General features: G+C 38.3%; 1 long non-coding RNA gene across 1 annotated transcript; it reads left to right on the forward strand.

The window, feature by feature from the left end:
* LOC109720046 lies at window positions 1,517-3,350 on the forward strand. The gene is made up of 2 exons (XR_002218860.1): window positions 1,517-1,708; window positions 3,108-3,350. It is a non-coding gene; the product is annotated as an uncharacterized LOC109720046 (long non-coding RNA).

Consider the following 19,539-nt stretch of genomic DNA (forward strand, 5'->3'; position numbering starts at 1 on the left):
ATAAAAAAAAATGAGATAATAATTTTATGTCAAAAATAATATTTCTAAAATATTAGACTTTTTTCGCAAAAAAATAACTAGTTTTTAGTTTATGCAAAAATAAGCCACATTTTTTTTATTTTTACAAATTTGGATCAAAATTTTTAAAGAGGGACAGAAAATAGCCATACACTTTAAAAACACAATCTCTCCTTCCTCAGCCCCCTCATGGATAATATAGATGGATGGACCGGGTTTTGGATATTAAAATTATAACTTCGGATTGGACCCGACTTAAAAATTTAGGCTCGAAAAGGTTTTGGAGGACAAGTCCAACCCGTACCCGAAATCCAATACATTAATTACCAAAATAAGATATTTAGTTATATATATAATATATTTATCCAATATAAAGAATAAATAGTATAATATAGTTATACATTTTTATAAGTAAATATGTATGTTCGGTTTTATTATAGTTAATTATATACATATAACTTAACATTATATATATAATATATATTATTTATTCGGTTATTTTATTTTATTTTTGTACAATAAAAATATATCTATTAACTACTATGAAATCCCATGTCCTTTTGTCCACGTGGCGATATTAGCTTAATTTGAAATTTTGTGGGACCTACCTGTCAGCCTAATATATTTTGCTTAATTGTGGATTTATGTTGGGGCCCATCTGTTCGTTTTTTTTCCTCATATATTTTTCATTTAATTGGTTAAGAGACTTTTCAAATTTTCTTTTGTGGGACCTGCCTACCATCTTAAAACATCTTGCTTAATTAATTATGGGCTTTTGTAGGAAGCCAACTGTCATCTTAACTTATTTTCCCATAGTCCCACCCGTTAGATTATTTTCCTTATTCTCTTCCCATTTAATTCCTTCAGAGACTCTTCATTCTACCTTCGTCTCTAGCGTCGCTTCGACTCCCGAGTTGCCCACCCTAGACGGCAAATTGGGGCTGGTTCATCGGCCATCCTTCTTTCCTTCTCGCCGTTTTCGTTAACGACGTTTCGTTCCAGCGTGCGGTTACGATTTCTCCCATTCCACCTTCGTCTCTAACGTCGCTCGGACTCCCGATTTGCCCTACCTAGATGGAAAATTGGGGCGAGTTTATCGGCCGTTCATCTTCCCTTCTCGCCATTTTCGTTAGCGACGTTTCGTTCCAGCGTATTGTAATATATCGATCTCCGACGACGAAGCTAATTTTAATCAAATTGATCAAAGTAATGCTAAAATATAAATTGTGTTGTCCCCAAGTTAAATTGGTATCGTGGGGATAGTTAATTGCGTGTTTTAGAAGTATTTAGAGGTGTTCGGAATAAAGTGGAAGCAAGAAAACGGCCTTGGAAAAATGCTACTGCCAGCTGCTGCCAAGTGCAGGTTTTGCACTTGGTACCGGTACTAAATGGAGTGCCGGTACCAAATGCCGAGAGGGACTAAAGTGTGAAGGAAAATTTTAGCTTTTGAAGGGGGGTTAAGAGCAATTGTTTGCTCTTATCTTGTAACCCCAGCATATCCCCAGTAGCCTACATGTCAAAGCTTCTCTCCTCACCTTCTCTTCTCCTTTCTTTCTCCCACTCTCTCTCTCTAACCTATGGTGTTCGGTTTTGGTGAAGTGAAAGTTGGTGGAAAAGGTGTGGAGTGGCTGTTTTGAGCTGAGAAGAGGAGGTTTGAGCAGGGAATTGGCTGGTGGAGAGGCAACCTAAGGTAAGATGTATGAAATAGCCATGAGAGGTTGTTGACTCCACAGTCTATGTATGTGAATAGGAAGCATGCTAATTAATTTGCCCCCTGCAACTGTAGGCTATGTCTACCATTATGCATATTCTATGTACATCTGCATGAAAAAGATAATTACGGCAAGTGGGCATATACGTTGCATGTATTTTGAGAGGTGCTCCACATGCTGATGGAAGCATCACATAATTAGGTACCATATCCTAATAGAAATAATTTGCTAAGTCAATATGTTCTGTTAACAAGTTAAATTAACTTCTATATTTAATACACATGCCCAATTAAATATTTCAACTTAAATTTAATTAGCTAGTAGGCTATATACTGGTGGGAGATTAGCATGGCTTGGGTAGTAGTGGTTGTATGGGTTATATATGAATGTTGTAGAAATATGAATACAACATGAGTTTGATCTCTTGTATTCCTCAATGAAGGAAAGTTCGACGTGTTCGGAAGCTTGAATCGATATTCCGACGGACCTATGGCGTGCTAATTAAGGAAAACCTCGTTTTGCTTTCGTTTGCGGTGGATCGAGAGGAATAGGCGTGTAGAAATTTTGAAACTTTGGTTCTAGCATTTTGGCATCCCTACGAGGTGGATGATGCTATCCGAAATCTTCGAATCCCTCGTTATGTCTATGTCGCCTTGTTGAGCATATTTGTATATGAATAATATAGTATTCATGCATTATAGGGTAATGTTATAGTATAGTTATGAAATGAGCAATTGAATGTGTACCAATGTAAAGAACATGTGGACAATAGAATATGGACATAGAAACCCTATGAATGTATGAACTTATAATGGATTATGACAATAGTAAACTTGGTGGCATTGTGACTAGAAGAACGGTTAGCATCGAGATTAGAATTGTTAAACCTAGTATAAAGAGGTAGTTAAAGTTTAAAGTGTGATATTGTCATTCATTGGATCCTCTAAGTGAGGATTAGATCATACTCACATTAGTCTAATGCTCGATGACGGTCGCTCCTCCTTGGGCGATGAGCTCCGGAGTAGTCATCAACTGGGTTGGAAGTGGGTATATGCTCGCCAGTAGACGGTCCCGTCGGGTTGTAGCAGGAGTCTCCCCGATAGTAGGGATTGAGTTGGGGAGTTATAGTTAACCAAATGGTTAACCATATTGATTGGGTAATGGTTATTAGCAGCATGCATGCATAAAGTTCATATGTTATATGTTATTCTTTTCAGCTTTGTACAGACATTGTAGTAGATACATGATATAGTTGGTTACTATCTCTTCTCTATTCTTGCCTACATATGCCTCAGTAGACCTAGTGGGTGAATCGGCGAGGTCGGCAGCCAAACCAACTGAAAATTTTTAGTAGTTCTCACACCACTAACCATGCAGATCCTAGTGTGAGTGGAGCGGTCGAGGATCGTGACAAGAGCCCAGTATCTTAGCTAGTGGACTCCCGAGTATAGTTATGTACCCTTTTTGGTTTCATGATGTATATATTTGATGAAAGGAATTATGTAAAAATGATGTATGAATGAGCATGTAAATGTTGTAAATAACTAAATGTAATAGTTATCCAGCCTTGTATTTTATTAAAAACTTCAAGATACAGTAAATGCATGTTTAGTTAGTTTACTTTCACTTGTACTTGTTGCTTGCCCTCGTGCAGGCCATTTATATTGAAATGTTATCTTGGGATTATTTTTTTCTTTATACATGTAATTGTAATTGTTGAGCCTTGGGCGGACAGGGGAGGTGCTGTCCGTTCGACGTCTGTGTACGGGCCCGGATAGACCAAATTGGCGATAGCGGAACGTGACAGATAAAATGGTATCGGAGCAAGTGACAAGTGAAAGTTTAGGATGGACCTAGGGGCTTTAAGATTGAAAACCTAAGGAACTAGGAACGCGAGTGACGTGAACTAAATGATAGCAAAAGCTAAATGAATTGGGTTAGTTGTTAGTATGTCTCTAATGTTAATTAGGAGCTGATCCAAGTGACACAACTTGAGGAGTTATGTTGGTGGCCAACAACATAAAGCCTAGGGATGAGTACAAATACACTTGATTGCTTTCGCCTGATTGGTTTTGTTTAACTAACTTGAATGTTACGTTTCGGGAGTAATGGCACCGCGACGTTCGACGAGATCCACACCGGCATCCCTCCCTTCCTGAGGTGCCTCAGCAGTCTGGATCTAATGAGGTTCGCAAGCTGCGTGCTCAAGTGACCGCGTTAGTAGGGCATTGCAGAGGCAGGAAAAGCGAATGGAGAGGATGCAGGATTTAGTGTCGCGGCAGGCGACAACGGCTGCACCTGTGAGTCAGGATTTGCCTACACCTACGACGCCGGCGACAGCGTCCCCTGTTCCGGCGACTACTCCTCCGGTGGTTTCTGGCCCTTCAGTTCCTGATTTGGTCGCGGTAGAGGCTGAGCAGGAGCGATTGCTTATGGTGCTGACAGCGTTTATGTGGTTCAACCCTCCTATGTTTGACGGAGAGGTGACAGATCCTTGGGCAATGGAGCTGTGGCTTACCTCTATGGAAGCGTTATTTGAGGACATCTATACTTTGTAGAAAGATAAAGTTCATTTAGTTGTGCACTGTTTTGAAAAATCAGCTCAGGTTTGGTGGAGAAGGGTCAAGAAAAACCGGTCTCCAAATCTTCCACCAAGTACTTGGGATAAGTTTCGTGAGTTACTGTTCATGAAGTATTTTCCTGGTAATAATAAAAGGAAAATGAAAGAAGATTTCCGCAAGTTGAGACAGGAAAATCGTTCAGTACGAGAGTATGAACGGAAATTCTCACATTTGGTGAACTGTGTTCCGGGTATGATTCACGGGGATCGAGATCGAGCTGAATGTTTTGAGCGGGGGTTGCGACCTGAGATATTTAAAGTGATACATGCCTTCAAGTTAAAGACTTTTGAGGAAGTTTTGGATCGTGCTCTTTGGGTGGAGCGAGGTAATACGATTGCGTGTGATGAACACGAATCGTTTGAGAGGGAAAAGGAAAAGGATAAAGGGAAAAAGCGGACCACAAGTGGGTCCGGGGGACAGTCAAGTTCTAAAAGGCCCCCTCGGTATCCACGATCACAATCGAGGTATCGGGGACCTCCCAGATGTGTTATTTGCGGCGGGAATCATCGACTGTCGACTTGTTCATAGCGTGAGGGGACGTGTTATAGGTGTGGTCAGCTAGGACACATGATTCGAGAGTGCCCGAGTGGAGCATCACCTGCCCCATCGGCCGTGTCAGTTCAGTCGACCCCGAGACAGCGTGCGGGTCTTCCACCCGCTATGTATGCTGGATGTTCATCTATGCCGCGTCAGCCTGAGAGATTCCGACCGATGCCGAGTGGTCGTGTTTTTGCTGCTCAGGTAGAGGAGCCTGCCGTTGTCGACGATGTCGTGGCAGGTATTGTTTTAATTAAAGGCACTAAATCTCGAACATTATTTGATACATGTGCGTCGAACTCATTCATTAGTAGGTCATTTGCTGAAACTCATGACGTCGAGATTTCGGATAGTACGGATGCTTGGTGGGTTTATGCTCCTTAGCACACTTTTAGTGTCAACAAGGAGTGTGCGGCTTGTCCAGTGCAGGTTGGTGATTGGATTATGCTGGCGGATTTGCTAGTGTTGAGCCGTATGAAGGGTTTTGATTTGATCCTTGGAATGGATTGGCTCTCGAAATACTATGCCACTATTGATTGTGAAAGTAAAGTGATTACTTTTCGTGAACCAGGGCAAAAGGAAGTTGTGTATCATGCGTGTAAAAGTTCACTTTTTGCTATGGCAGTATCGAAAGCGAGGAAGTTGATTAATAGTGGATGTGTAGCCTATTTGGCGACAGTTGTGGAGACTCAAAAGGAACTACCGGCACTTGGGGATATTCTAATAGTTCGAGAGTTTCCAGATGTATTTCCTGCGGAGTTACCGGGATTGCCACCGGACCGGGAGATTGAGTTCGTTATTGACTTAGTTCCCAGGACGGCGCCAATTTCGAAGGCTCCATACAGAATTGCACCGGCGGAATTGAAGGAGTTGAAAGCTCAGTTGCAGGATCTGCTTGACACGGGCTTTGTGCAGCATACTGTGTCACCTTGTCAAACAGATCCTATAACTGAGCTTTCAACTCCCTCAATTCTGCCGATGCCATTCTGTATGGAGCCTTCGAATTTGGCACCATCCCGGGAAGTAAGTCAATAACGAACTCAATCTCCCGGTCCGGTGGCAATCCCGGTAACTCCGCAGGAAATATATCTGGAAACTCTCGAACTATTGAAATATCCCCAAGTGCCGGTAGTTCCTTTTAAGTCTCCACAACTGTCGCCAAATAGGCTACACATCCACTATTAATCAACTTCCTCGCTCTCAACGTCGATACTGTCATAGCAAAAAGTGGACTTTTACACGCATGATACACAACTTCCTTTTGCCCTGGTTCACGAAAAGTAATTACTTTACTTTCACAATCAATAGTGGCATAGTATTTTGAGAGCCAATCCATTCCAAGGATCAAATCAAAACCCTTCATACGGCTCAACACTAGCAAATCTGCCAGCATAATCCAATCGCCAACCTGCACTGGACAAGCCGCACACTCCTCGTTGACACTAAAAGTGTGCTCAGGAGCATAAACCCACCAAGCATCCGTACTATCCATGCCTTTATTTACAACATTTACATGCTCATTCATACATCATTTTTACATAATTTCTTTCATCAAATATATACATTATGAAACCAAAAAGGGTACATAACTATACTCGGGAGTCCACTGGCTAAGATGTAGCACACTGGACCTTTGCAAATTGCGAGGTTTGAGTGTTCGATTTGTATCCCGAACTTTTCCACACTTGGTGGAGGGCCGTCGATGGTATACCGGCCTAAAAGTTCGATCTCGAGAGTTTTGGCAGAGTCCTGAGAGTTTTTACTCTCGGGGACCGGTCCCTGATAGGAGAGACCGGTCTCCCAGTGAACAGTGCTGCGCAGCCGGCGAGGCAACCGGTCCCTGGCAGTCGAGACCGGTCCCCGAGCGCGTCTGCGCGGGGAGAGGCCGGTCCCGCGCAGGGAGAGACCGGTTCCCGAACGTTGATTTCTGGGGCAGGCTCTGAGACGGTCCTCAGTGGGGAGACGGTTCCTTCTGGCGGCGAAACTGCCAAACGGTCGGCTGATGTAAATTTGAAAGTTTTGAGGGACTAAGTAAGTTTGTTTCTTATTAAGGCCTTTTGCCATTTCACCTATTCTCTCCTTCATTTCTTCCTTACCACTATTCTATAGTAGAGAAAAAAGGAAGAAGAAGAAAGAAAAGAGAAGAGGGGAATGAGTTGCTTAGGGGCTTTGGAGCATATTTTTCCCAATTTTCTCACGCTTGTGGCTTCGAGTTTACGTTGGACTTTTGTGGAGGATCAACTTCAACCTACTTGGTTTTGAGCTTGGATGTAAGTCTTCTTGAGTTGTGATTAATCCTACTTTGATAATTATTTTTCTAGGTTTTATAGATGAAACCTAGATTTGGGTTATAGTTAGATTTGGGGCTTTTGTTTGAGGCTTTGAATCTTTTTATGGTGTTTGACCTTTATTAGGTTAGATGGAGACCCTTATTCATTTGAGTTAAGAGAGGGTTTTCCTGGATAGTGGTGTTTTTTCCAACCCTAGTTGGTTGGTTGAAATGATTGAGCTTAGGTCCTTATTTGACTAGATGACTTGTTTTTACCTTAGCAGGTACTAGGAGTGTTGTGTGGACGCCGTGTCGTGGCAACGAAAGCGGTTCGTGACGACGGTGGTTTGGCTTCGTGTGAAATGGGGCGAAATGGCTTATGCTTTTCTACTTGTTGTAAATATTTTTTAGTTCCCTCTCTATGCTAATTAAATTATATATGAATTTTAGAGATTAAAAATGCTATGTTGTTGATTGAAATTTCGTTTAGTAGAGCTATAGGAGTTATGCATGATACAGGGAAAAAAGTGTTTATTTTGCAAAGTGAAGAAAAATCCTTATGAGGATTATGCTTTTGATATGTCTTCGAAACTAGTTACATGCTTTTCAGGAGAGAAAACGAGTTCATAAAGCACTTGAAATAATATATTTGAAACTGAAAGTAAGGACATTTGATAGGCAGACTATTGCTATTAATTTATTTAGAGACATTGGACATAGTGGAGATATCGTTTGAGATTACTTTTGGGGGGGGGACAGATCCATGTATTAAAATGAGGGATTATGTATTGCGACAGATAGTTTGAATAACTGTCATGTGTCTTCGCACATGTTGTGAGGGTCGTTCCCTACAAGCCGGACTCGGAAGATAGACATCAGCGGATTTCTATTCGCCGTGGGTTGGGCGCGTAGTGGATTGCGAGTGGGCAGGTTCATTCTAGGGTGGGGTGCATGACTACCAGGGCCATTAGGCCAAGGACGGCCAGACAGTCGGGTGGGTTTAGGGCCATAGACGCTTCGAGGGGGGTTTTCAAGATTGACTTGATTTAATTATGACATGATGGACGGGATGATGACTTAAAGAGTTTACTTGGATGACTAAAATAGTCAAACATACGGACTTTATTATTTCGCATTGTGAAATTTGATAGTTGGAGCTTTCAATCATGATAATTACTTTCATATTATAGTTATTTAATGCTAAGTAAAGATAGTATTGATAGTAAGTTACATTTACTTACATTTCGTTTTTAATTTTTAGTCATGAATTTTTTGGTGCTTAGCCCGGGGCCCATGCTGGTGATTCACTGAATCAGTAATTGCCCATGGGAACTTTTTTATAAGATTTCACCCCTATTTTATGGTTTGCTTTTCAGAGCTTCCCGCCCAACACGGCACGCGGATGCTGGATCCGGCAAGGGATCGCTTAGTAGTCTACGAGGAGCGGTACTTTGCTAGATGGTTTACTTTTCTTTTTGTAGTTGAGAGAGTGAAGGTTTTGTAACATGTATTAGAGACACTATGTATTACCTATAGCACTTGTTTGGGATTTCTCTGTATCATTTATGTCTTATTTAAGTGAATTTACAGTTTGTATCCTTTCTTTGTGATAGAATTTAGACTATTTATTTATGCTTGTACTCAGATGCTTTTATTATTGCTTTTATTATTGTTGTTTTTAGACGCCTTATATGTTTTAGACGTATGGCGGGTCTGGGCACGTGCCGGGCGGGCTTCCGCAGGGTCCCGGGGCGTGACAGAGATGCTAGGCTCTTGCCGCGATCCTCGACCGCTCCACTCGCATTAAGATCTGCATGGTTAGTGGTGTGAGAACTACTAAAAATTTTCAGTGGGTTCGGCTGCCGACCTCGCCGATTCACCCACTAGGTCTACTGAGGCATATGTAGGCAAGAATAGAGAAGAGATAGTAACCAACTATATCATGTATCTACTACAATGTCTGTACAAAGCTGAAAAGAATAACATATAACATATGAACTTTATGCATGCATGCTGCTAATAACCATTACCCAATCAATATGGTTAACCATTTGGTTAACTATAACTCACCAACTCAATCCTTACTATCGGGGAGACTCCTGCAACAACCCGACGGGACCGTCTACTGGCTAGCATATACCCGCTTCCAACCCAGTTGATGACTACTCCGGAGCTCATCACCCAAGGAGGAGCGACCGTCCTCGAGCATTAGACTAATGTGAGTCTTTATACTAGGTTTAACAATTCTAATCTCGATGCTAACCGTTCTTCTAGTCACAATGCCACCAAGTTTATTATTGTCATAATCCATTATAAGTTCATACATTCATAGAGTTTCTATGTCCATATTCTATTGTCCACATGTTCTTTACATTGGTATACATTCAATTGCTCATTTCATAACTATACTATAACATTACCCTATAATGCATGAATACTATATTATTCATATACAAATATGCTCAACAAGGCGACATAGATATAACGAGGGATTCGAAGATTTCGGATAGCACCATCCACCTTGTAGGGATGCCAAAATGCTAGAACCAAAGTTTCGAAATTTCTACACGCCTATTCCTCTCGACCCACCGCAAACGAAAGCAAAACGAGGTTTTCCTTAATTAGCACGCCATAGGTCCGTCGGAATATCGATTCAAGCTTCCGAACACGTCGAACTTTCCTTCATTGAGGAATACAAGAGATCAAACTCATGTTGTATTCATATTTCTACAACATTCATATATAACCCATACAACCACTACTACCCAAGCCATACTAATTAATTAGGTGCCACATGCTGATGGAAGCATCACATAATTAGGTACCATATCCTAATAGAAATAATTTGCTAAGTCAATATGTTCTGTTAACAAGTTAAATTAACGTCTATATTTAATACACATGCCCAATTAAATATTTCAACTTAAATTTAATTAGCTAGTAGGCCATATACTGGTGGGAGCACCTCTCAAAATACATGCAATGTACATGCCCACTTGCCGTAATTAATTATCTCCTTCATGCAGATATACATAGAATATGCATAATGGTAGACATAGCCTATAGTAGTAGGGGGCTAATTAATTAGTATGCTTCCTATTCACATACGTGGACTGTGGAATCAACAACATCTCATGGCTGTTTCATACACCTTACCTTAGGTTGCCTCTCCACCTGCCAATTCCCTGCTCAAACCTCCTCTTCTCAGCTCAAAACAGCCACTCCACACCTTTTCCACCAACTTTCCCTTTACCAAAACCCAACACCATAGGTTAGAGAGAGAGAGAGAGGGAGAAAGAAAAGAGAAGAGAAGGTGAGGAGAGAAGCTTTGACACGTAGACTACTGGGGATATGCCGGGGTTACAAGATAAGAGCAAACAATTGCTCTTAACCCCCATTCAAAAGCTGAAATCTTCCTTCACACTTCAATCCCTCTCGGCATTTGGTACCGGTTGTCATGGAAAAAACTTTTTTCTTGGTAAAGCCCGTGCGGCGCCCCCTTCCTGCTCGAAGATGGGCAAGCCTATACCACAAGTCCTAACCACGGACAAGTCTTCCAAACTTAACAGCGGAATACCAATCCAAGCATTTGCCAAGCTTGCTCCTGCGCGAGACTGACAGCTCAACCAATCGCCTGCAATCGAACCCCTCGTCGGACTCCACGAGTTCCCCAACGAGCAACCCCGATACTGAGGCTGGCCACCAAGCTAGGTCACCTCTCCACGATTGGGCCTCATGCGCCTGACAGCATCTACGGCCATATCGCCTACTCGCGGCCTGCTCGCTCAGTCCACTGACACACGTCAAAGCAGCCACCCAAGTGTGTGCCACAAGCTCGTCTGTCTTCCAACACCAGCGACATAGCGCGACACCCCGTACGCCCATGCTCCGCACATTCGTGCTTCGCATGTGACCCGTACGGCACACGTGTCCACAACGCTCCTGACAAAGAAGCCAACAAGCCAACACCGTGCTCTTCGACCGTCCATACGATCTCGCATTGCCATGGCACTCCGCGCCCTCGATGTCCCATAGTTTTGCCACATAAGGCCCCATACAAACAAGCTGGTCTCGCTCCGCGTCACAACCCATCTGACTCCTCCATGGCTCGACCACGTCTGGCCGCACACCAATGGTCCAGTCCCTCAAGATTCACCATACGGATACCGATACTGTTTGCCACACTGGGTTTCGCCCCTCTCGAGTCTCCAAGACCTACGCGCCTTGCGAGTCTCCTTCGATGTGCCTTCTTTTTGGCGATCCTACAGAGATCCATCTCCTTAAGCCTTCGCCGGCACCGCGCCCTGCGAATCCCCGCTCAGCACACTTGCCTTCGCGAGCCTTGCCCTCTACGGCAGGCCATCCGTCGCAAGACTAACCCTCATCCGCTCGCGCGCTCCCCCACAGAGATCCGAGCCGGCATAAGGTAGTGCAAGCGAACCTAGGAGCAAAGCCTCCCGGGTACTTTCCGCTCCACAATGTCTTCGACCTCTGTCTCAGACATTGCCCTAGGCCTGTGACCCTTCAACCATCCGTTGCACAGTCACACGAAACACTAGGCTTGGCTACTCCGCTAGCCAAGGGACGACCGATGTCCTATAAGTCGGCGGGGGAGTCGGGGCCACTCTACGAAGTGTCCACCCCTCCTCCTATATACCATGCAAGACATCTAGCCCTTTGGCACCCCGGGGGTACAAAGGTGCCCACCGAGGGGTACGTTTTGAAACCCCGCATGCGGTACCAAAATCCTTGCCATGGTATGGGCCATTGCTGGAGAATTGCCTCCGTTGACTTGACAGGGCTCCAACCTGACGGAACGCTTCAACTCCGCAACTCCATAGCTTCGTCAACTCAATGACTACCAAATGTGGCCCCCAAGCGTCACGGTCGAGTCCTAACGATTGACCCGTGACATGGTACTCCATTTAGTACTAGTACCAAGTTCAAAACCTGCACTTGGCAGCAGCTGGCAGTAGCATTTTTCCGAGGCTGTTTTCTCGCTTTCACTTTGTTCCGAACACCTCTAAATACTTCTAAAACACGCAATTAACTATCCCCATGCTACCAATTTAATTCGGGGACAACACAATTTATATTTTAGCATTACTTTGATCAATTTGATCAAAGTTAGCTTCGTAGTCGGAGATCGATATATTACAGTATTAATCCCTCTCCAGTCGTAGTCGGAGATTGATATAATTTTTTCTCTGAAAATACTAAATATTTTTATTTTCTCTCAGAAAATTGACTGTTTCTGGTTGCAACAATTAATCATATTAATAGGTTCCTTTTTTACTTTGAATTTGATCTTTTATTTGTTTTCTCCAATTTTCCTATTGTATATTACATTTTAAATTAATATGAATCTTTTTTATTAGAAATTTCTTGTCTCTTTATCTATAATTGATTGTCTCAGATTTTGTAAGTTTCTTGGCCTAATTTTTACGTATATACTTACTTTTTTGCAGGTTTTTTTACACTGTTACAGCTATAAATTTCGTTGTATCTATGGCTGCTGCTGTTGCTATTTCTTCAGTTGCTTCTGCTTTTTTTTTATTCAATTTTTTTCCTCTTATGTAATTACCGTTTCTTCTTTCTTTACCTTTTTTCACAAGATATCAAATATTTCTTCAAGTTATTTATACATCAAATTTTATTTTCTTCAGAAAAGAATTTTAATATAAAAACGCAAGTTAAATATTGAATATTATCTACCCGCAGTATTGTGCGGGTCACTGCACTAGTATATACTATGTGATAAGTACGTAAAGTGCCTCCACAAAGCCCGATGGGCATTGGGCTTTGAGCTTGGGCCTAGACTGAGTTTTAAAAAGGGTCGATCCAAAGCTCAATTATTTTTTGGGCCAGGCTTGGGTATTATAGTATGACCCAAACCAAGCCCGGCCCAGTTCTACCACTAATAGCCACCGGTAGCCTCGAATACTCATCCGATCTCCATCGCCTCCCGACCAATTCCTCGGTCGCGTCTGTATTGTGAATGTCTCACGAATGAGAGAAACACAATGAATTTGATTCATTTGTCATCGTGGCCACTCGGCAATTTGCCACTTTGCCAAAGACGAAGGTGGCAGAGGAGGAAGGTGATGATTGCTAGTCAAGAATGCTTCCGAAGCATGTAAGCAAGCATGACCAATAGCAATGAGGTGGTGGCGGTAGTGAGAACAAAAAAATAATCTAGTTTACAAATGATGTTACACTACTTATTCAAAAGTTACAATATTCGAACATATATGCATTGTTTAGTAAGGGAGTTAACCTATTTTGCAGTTTAATATATGTAACAAATAGTGCAACTTTCATACTAAGTGCAATATATGTTAGAATAGTATAGTTTTTTTAATAAATAGTATACAATATTGCGTCGTAAGCCTTTTTTTTTTTCTTTTACTACTGCCGCTGCTTCATCGCTGTCAGCCACCTTTGCATACCCATTCATGCTTCAAGAGAATTTTTGACCAATCTCCGGCGATGTTCCTAGCAGCGCTACCCTCGTCATTACCGTGGCGATCTGGCTGAAAAACGTTTGAGAACAGTAATGATCACAGCCAAGGCCACAGCTAGCAGCAAGTAAAGTTTCGTCATAGTCATTTTCGTCGTACACGGAAAGAAAAGAAGAAGTGTGATGGCATTATCGAGACGACAGAGAAGTGAAAGTTGGAGGAGAAAGATAGCATAGAGAGAGAGAATAGAAATATTTTAATTATTTAAAAAATTTCAAGCTGAATCCATAAAAAAATAATAATAATAAAAAATCCCTACTCAAAAGCAAAATTGTAAAATCAATGAATTTTTTTATTAAAAAAGCCAAAATTTTTTAAAGTAGTTTAGGCACCTCGTAACGAAGGGACAGAGTTTACGGTCTACTGATGACGTGGCGAACTGGGTGCACACTATAAAATCATCGGGTCAGGGGTAGTGGAGCAGGGACGGCTCAGATCCAACGTGGAACGACCCCTGCTCTTCCGCGTACGTACGAACGAACACGCCCGTAGACCTCCTCCGACAAAAAAACCATACGTTCTAGAACAAACACACAACACCTGATTCAACCAACAAACAACCGACACGTGGCATACGGGCTATTTGTGCGCCAATTGCGCCACGTTCGGTGCAACATGTCGCGTAGCGCATCACAAGGAGGAAAAATATTTTTTTTTTTATTTTTTTGCCTTTTTTTTTAATATTTTTTTGGTTGGATATTTGGGTTTTTTCTTTTTCCCGCACAATTGGATTCAATTTGATTTTGAAAGAGAAACAATTATCAGTAATTAGTATTCTATAATTAAATTTTAATTTTATTTATAATGTATATGAAATTTTAGAAGATATAAAAATTTATTAGGTAGTTCAAAAAATCAGTGAGGTAAAAAAAAAAAAAAAGTTTTGATTTACCGAGAATTATAATCTAAAATTTCTGTTTTGTAATATAAAATTCTTCAAAACGATCAGATTAAATATATAACTTTAAATTTCTCATTTATTTTATATTATTATAATTTTTTATAGAAAATAATTTTTTAATTTTTTAAACCTACTTAAATATGTTTCTAGCTCATATTATCAGAATTTATAAACTTACTCATTGAGAATCTTTTGGAGCCTTCTCCTTAACTCAAGGAATGTGGGGCCCACCATTTTATTTTATTTATTAAATTTATTAGATGGGAATAACTTTTTTATCCTCATCTTGGAAAATGGACTCAAATAAAAAAAATGTGGGCCCATTTTATTATTTATTTATTAAATGAGAATAATTTTCTTATTTATTAAGTAACAAGGGTTAAGTTAAAGTTAAAATAATTTTCAATGTTTCTAAAAAGAGTATATTAATTATCTGAAAGCATACAAAATAATTTATTATTGATTGTCAACATTTTCATCCCAAGATATTGATTTCTTTATTGAATTTTTTTTGCTTTCTCTTCTTAAATTATTATTATCTTGTTTTTTTTTCTTTTTTACTTGCTATTTAGTAAAATTGTTATAATTTTGACGATATGTTTCTGTCAGAAAAATAGCTTTGGTATTTCTAAGACTTAATTTGGTATTGAGGTCTATATAAATGCTGGAGTTGAGGAAAAAATATATAGGAATATGCACCGATGAAACAGTAGAAAATATATCGTAACCAACTAATTGCAATATGCGAAATGCAATATTATGTAAAAAAATAAACAGTTCTATCGCCCTTTCCCACTGCACGTAACACAATCTTTTCACAATCCCAAACGAAGCCTAGGTAGTAAAGAAATTGAATAATTGAGTTAAACACAAAATTAGTAAAATTAAACAAAACTACTTCCTTCTATTTTAATTACTAAAAACTTGCCTACTCGGTATAGTTTACATTTTTTTTCTTTTTTTTTAAATTTTTTTGTTTGAGTAGGTTTATTGTACTAAAGTATTTACTTTGTTTCTTCTGATGTTTTTTTTTTCACATTTGTTAAAAAATTTATTTTATAAATAAAAATAGTTTGTTATTTATTTATAAATTATTTATTAAAAAAAAAATTCGTTGCATAGCAGGGATTTCTTAACTAGTTTTACTAATTTTTGAGAATAATAAAAATTCTCTCCTAAAATTTAGTTCTCCAGCAAAACGAAATAAGGTGACGAAACTTTCCACCAGGACTGGTCTATGGCTGATGTGGTGGACCGGGTTCACGCAATAACTTCGTCCACTAGGGTTCACAAAGGTAGCCCGTGGAGATCCTTTAGCATCCGTTTGGTTCGGGGTTAAGGAATAAATGGCTATTCCAAGGATAGAATCGATAGAGTTAAGTTCGGGGTTAAAGTGGGGTTAAAGTTTTTTTGTATTTGGTTGGGGGCTGGAGTTAGTCTAGAATAATGAAAAATAGTATTTGGTTGGAGTAGGTGGGATAAAAAGATAATGATTGATAAAGAAGGATAATGATTGGTTAGAGTAGGTGTGATAAGAAAAATAGTGAGTTATTATGAATAGAAAATAATGTTTGGTTGAAGTTTGTTGGGGTTAGATGGGATTAGCTAATCCGGAATAATTTATTTGAGGTGTGGTTAGCTAATTCCACCCATTTTTTAGGGTGTTTGGGGATAAAATGGGGGTTAAGGGGTTATTCCACCCCTTAACCCCCAACCAAACAAGGGCTTAGAAAAAGGGGCGAACACGCACCACGAATTTCACCCTATAAAATGTCGCAACGTGTCGAAACGAAAGGATAAATGCCACGTGGCGGAGTGTTACGGCGCTTGCACGAATTGGGTGCAATGGCTACGGCAGCGCATCTGAGAAAGGAGAGAGAAGGCGAGATGCGTTGAAGAGAGGGAAATGGAGCGATTGAAATCGCTTTCAGAAAGCGCCGTCATGCACTAATAACTAATAAGGGCACGTTTGATTTTTTTTACGTAATTAATTATTTCGATTCTAAATTTTTTTTTATATAATTAATTTTTATTAAGATTTATTTTGGTATCGAGGTCAGTCTGTTGGAAGCGTGATTTCCTCTTATACCAACTGTCGAAACCGGTATTTGTACTGGTACCGATTATATATAACCCAAAATCTAAAATCAAACAAAATAATATGAAAAAGAGATATTGGAGGAGGAGGAAAATAACTAAACTAATAAGCAATTAATTACATTCTATAAACTCCCATGCAGTCGTGTCTATTATGACTTATTCATCTAATTAACCCATGCCTAACTATATATAGCTACCAAATCGATGATAAATCCAACTTTTACTTTGGATAAGTACATATCCTAACCATAATCAAATAAGAGATTTAAACTTATCTGTAATGATATTTTAATTAAGTTTGGATTATTATTTCCGACACGGTCTAACGTTATTAGATAAAATGGAAGGTAATTTCATCGCAACCCCAAACAATACCTAAAATTTGCATAGTATTTCGCTGAGTTTAGATAGAAAGCTATTTCTTTAAAGTGAGTTTGTAAAACTATTTAGCAAAAACTTTTTGATATTCGCAAATAATATTTTTTAACTAAATTTTATTTTAAAAGAATTTAAAATTTGAATTTAAATTTAAATTTTAAATTTGCACAAAAATTTAAAAATTGATAGTTTAATTTAAAATTTAAAGTTGAAATTTGAAAATTTAAAATTTAAAACTTGAATTTTTAAATCTAAATTTAAATTTTCAATTTCAAGTTTAAAATCAAATATGCAATATGAAATTTGAAATTTAAAATTTAAAATTTAAATTTTGAGTATTTAAAATTTAAGACATTCAAAATTTAAAATTTAAAAATTTGTAATTTGAAAAGTAAAACTTATAATTTCAAATTTAAAGTTTTAAATTCTAAAATTTCAAACTTTAAATTTTATTTCAAATTTGAGATTTGAAATTTCAAATTTTGAAATTTGAAATTTACAAANTAATTTAGAATTTGAATTTAAATTTAGATTTTGAATATGAAATTAAAATAAAATTTTAAAATTTTATTTTAAAATCAGAATTAGATTTTGAGAAGTAGGTTATACCTACTTTTTGATTTTGGGCTTTAATAATTAGAAAATTAATTCTAAAAATTAAAAATAGATTTTGAAAACGATGATACCAAGCGCTCTCTATTGAGTCGAAAATTACTTTTGGATCCAAAATCACTTTTCAAAAATTGGTCAAACATCCACTAAGAGTGAAAAATAAAGAGGTTTACCGGTGAAAATCGTAATGAAAAATCGTGAAAGTTTTTAAAAAGATATGGAAAGAGCATGAAAGTGTGTGGCATCTTAGAAATGGGAATGATAATTTCATAAATAAATATGACAAATATTTTACTTATTATCCGTCCCATGAAATTTGATGTTATAAATTTATCATATAATATCAAATTATTTTAAAAATAAAATATCTGACTGTTATAAAATTTAGGAAAAACTTCAAAAACCCCATGTGGTTTCGTACTTTTTTATTGTAGTACCCTGTGGTTTAAAGTGTATCAAGTTAGACCATGTGATTTCTCACTTTATCACTTTAGTACCCTGTGGTTTAAAGTGTATCAAGTTAGTACCTTGTGGTTTATTTTTGTATCAAGTTAGTACCATGTGGTTTTTAAACCACAGGGTACTAAAATGATAAAGTGCGAAACTACAGGGTACTAAAGTGATAAAGTGAGAAACCACAGGGTACTAACTTGATACACTTTAAACCACATGATACTAAAATGAAAAAGTACAGAACCACAGAATACTAATTTGATACACTTTAAACCATATGGTACTAAAATGAAAAAAAATGAAACCACATTGAGGGTATTTGAAGTTTTTCCTAAAATTTATGCGGGCAATAGGTGATAATCATTACATTATATAATAGTGGTAATATTGAAAAAAAATAAAAATAAAAATTCCGCTTTTATAAATAGTGTAGATATATTATAGATATAGATATTGAATAATAAATATCATCAAGCTTAAATTCTAATATAATTTAGTGATTAAATTTTATCCAAATTATTAATAGACAGGATATTCTCCCAATAAAGATTGTTCTGATAATATTATTCTTTTTTTTTTTTGTTTAAAAAGATAAAGATTATGGATTTAGCAAATCTCACCTAAATAACGGATAATAATGCTTGTCTCATAACTTATAAAATTAATTATTTTTAATTGTGCACCGGGTGCACACAATATCTTTTATTAGAGTTTGAAAGAGTTTGCTTTGGAGTTAAGAATCCCAACAGCCCCAAAGGAAACCCTAATAAAAGTAAAAAAAAAAGAAAAAAAGAAAAAACCCCACCAAATAACTCCTACAACTCCTAATATAGAAAAGTAGTGCTCCCATTTAAACTGAATATATATATAAGCCCATATACCCCAAAAAGAAAACCCTAAAAATCAAAAACCCAAAATAAGCTCTCATGCAATGTAAATATAAATTCTTAAAAAACTAAAAATAAAACTTGAAAATAAGTCCTAAAAAAGAACCCAAAATAACTAATATGGTAAAAGTGCTACCACCTAAACTGATAAATCCGGATACTCCAAGAGGAAACCCTAAAATTGGGGGAAACCCCCTACCCCAAAAAAATCCTTTTAAGCTATAAGGTTCATAATTAACAGGTCCCCACATAACAACTACTTGGAAAAAAAACAAAAAAGAAACCACCAAAAGTGTGAAAAATTATTGCATGCACCAGGTGTACAAGAATATCTGGTTAATTGCATACAGCTTCTTGTAAATATATAGCAAATATATTTCTATAAAGCTCAACTTTTTATTTTTATCCTCTGATGATAAGTTTAGTGATATTTATATTTGCCCCTCTGGTTGTTACTGTTAGAGCACGTCTCAGTAGATAAGTGAGCTGATATTTTTGTCCTTACAAATAAATCTCTCTAAAATTCCTAA

This window comes from Ananas comosus, linkage group 14, assembly GCF_001540865.1.
Source record: "Ananas comosus cultivar F153 linkage group 14, ASM154086v1, whole genome shotgun sequence".
NCBI classification, from domain to species: Eukaryota; Viridiplantae; Streptophyta; class Magnoliopsida; order Poales; family Bromeliaceae; genus Ananas; species Ananas comosus.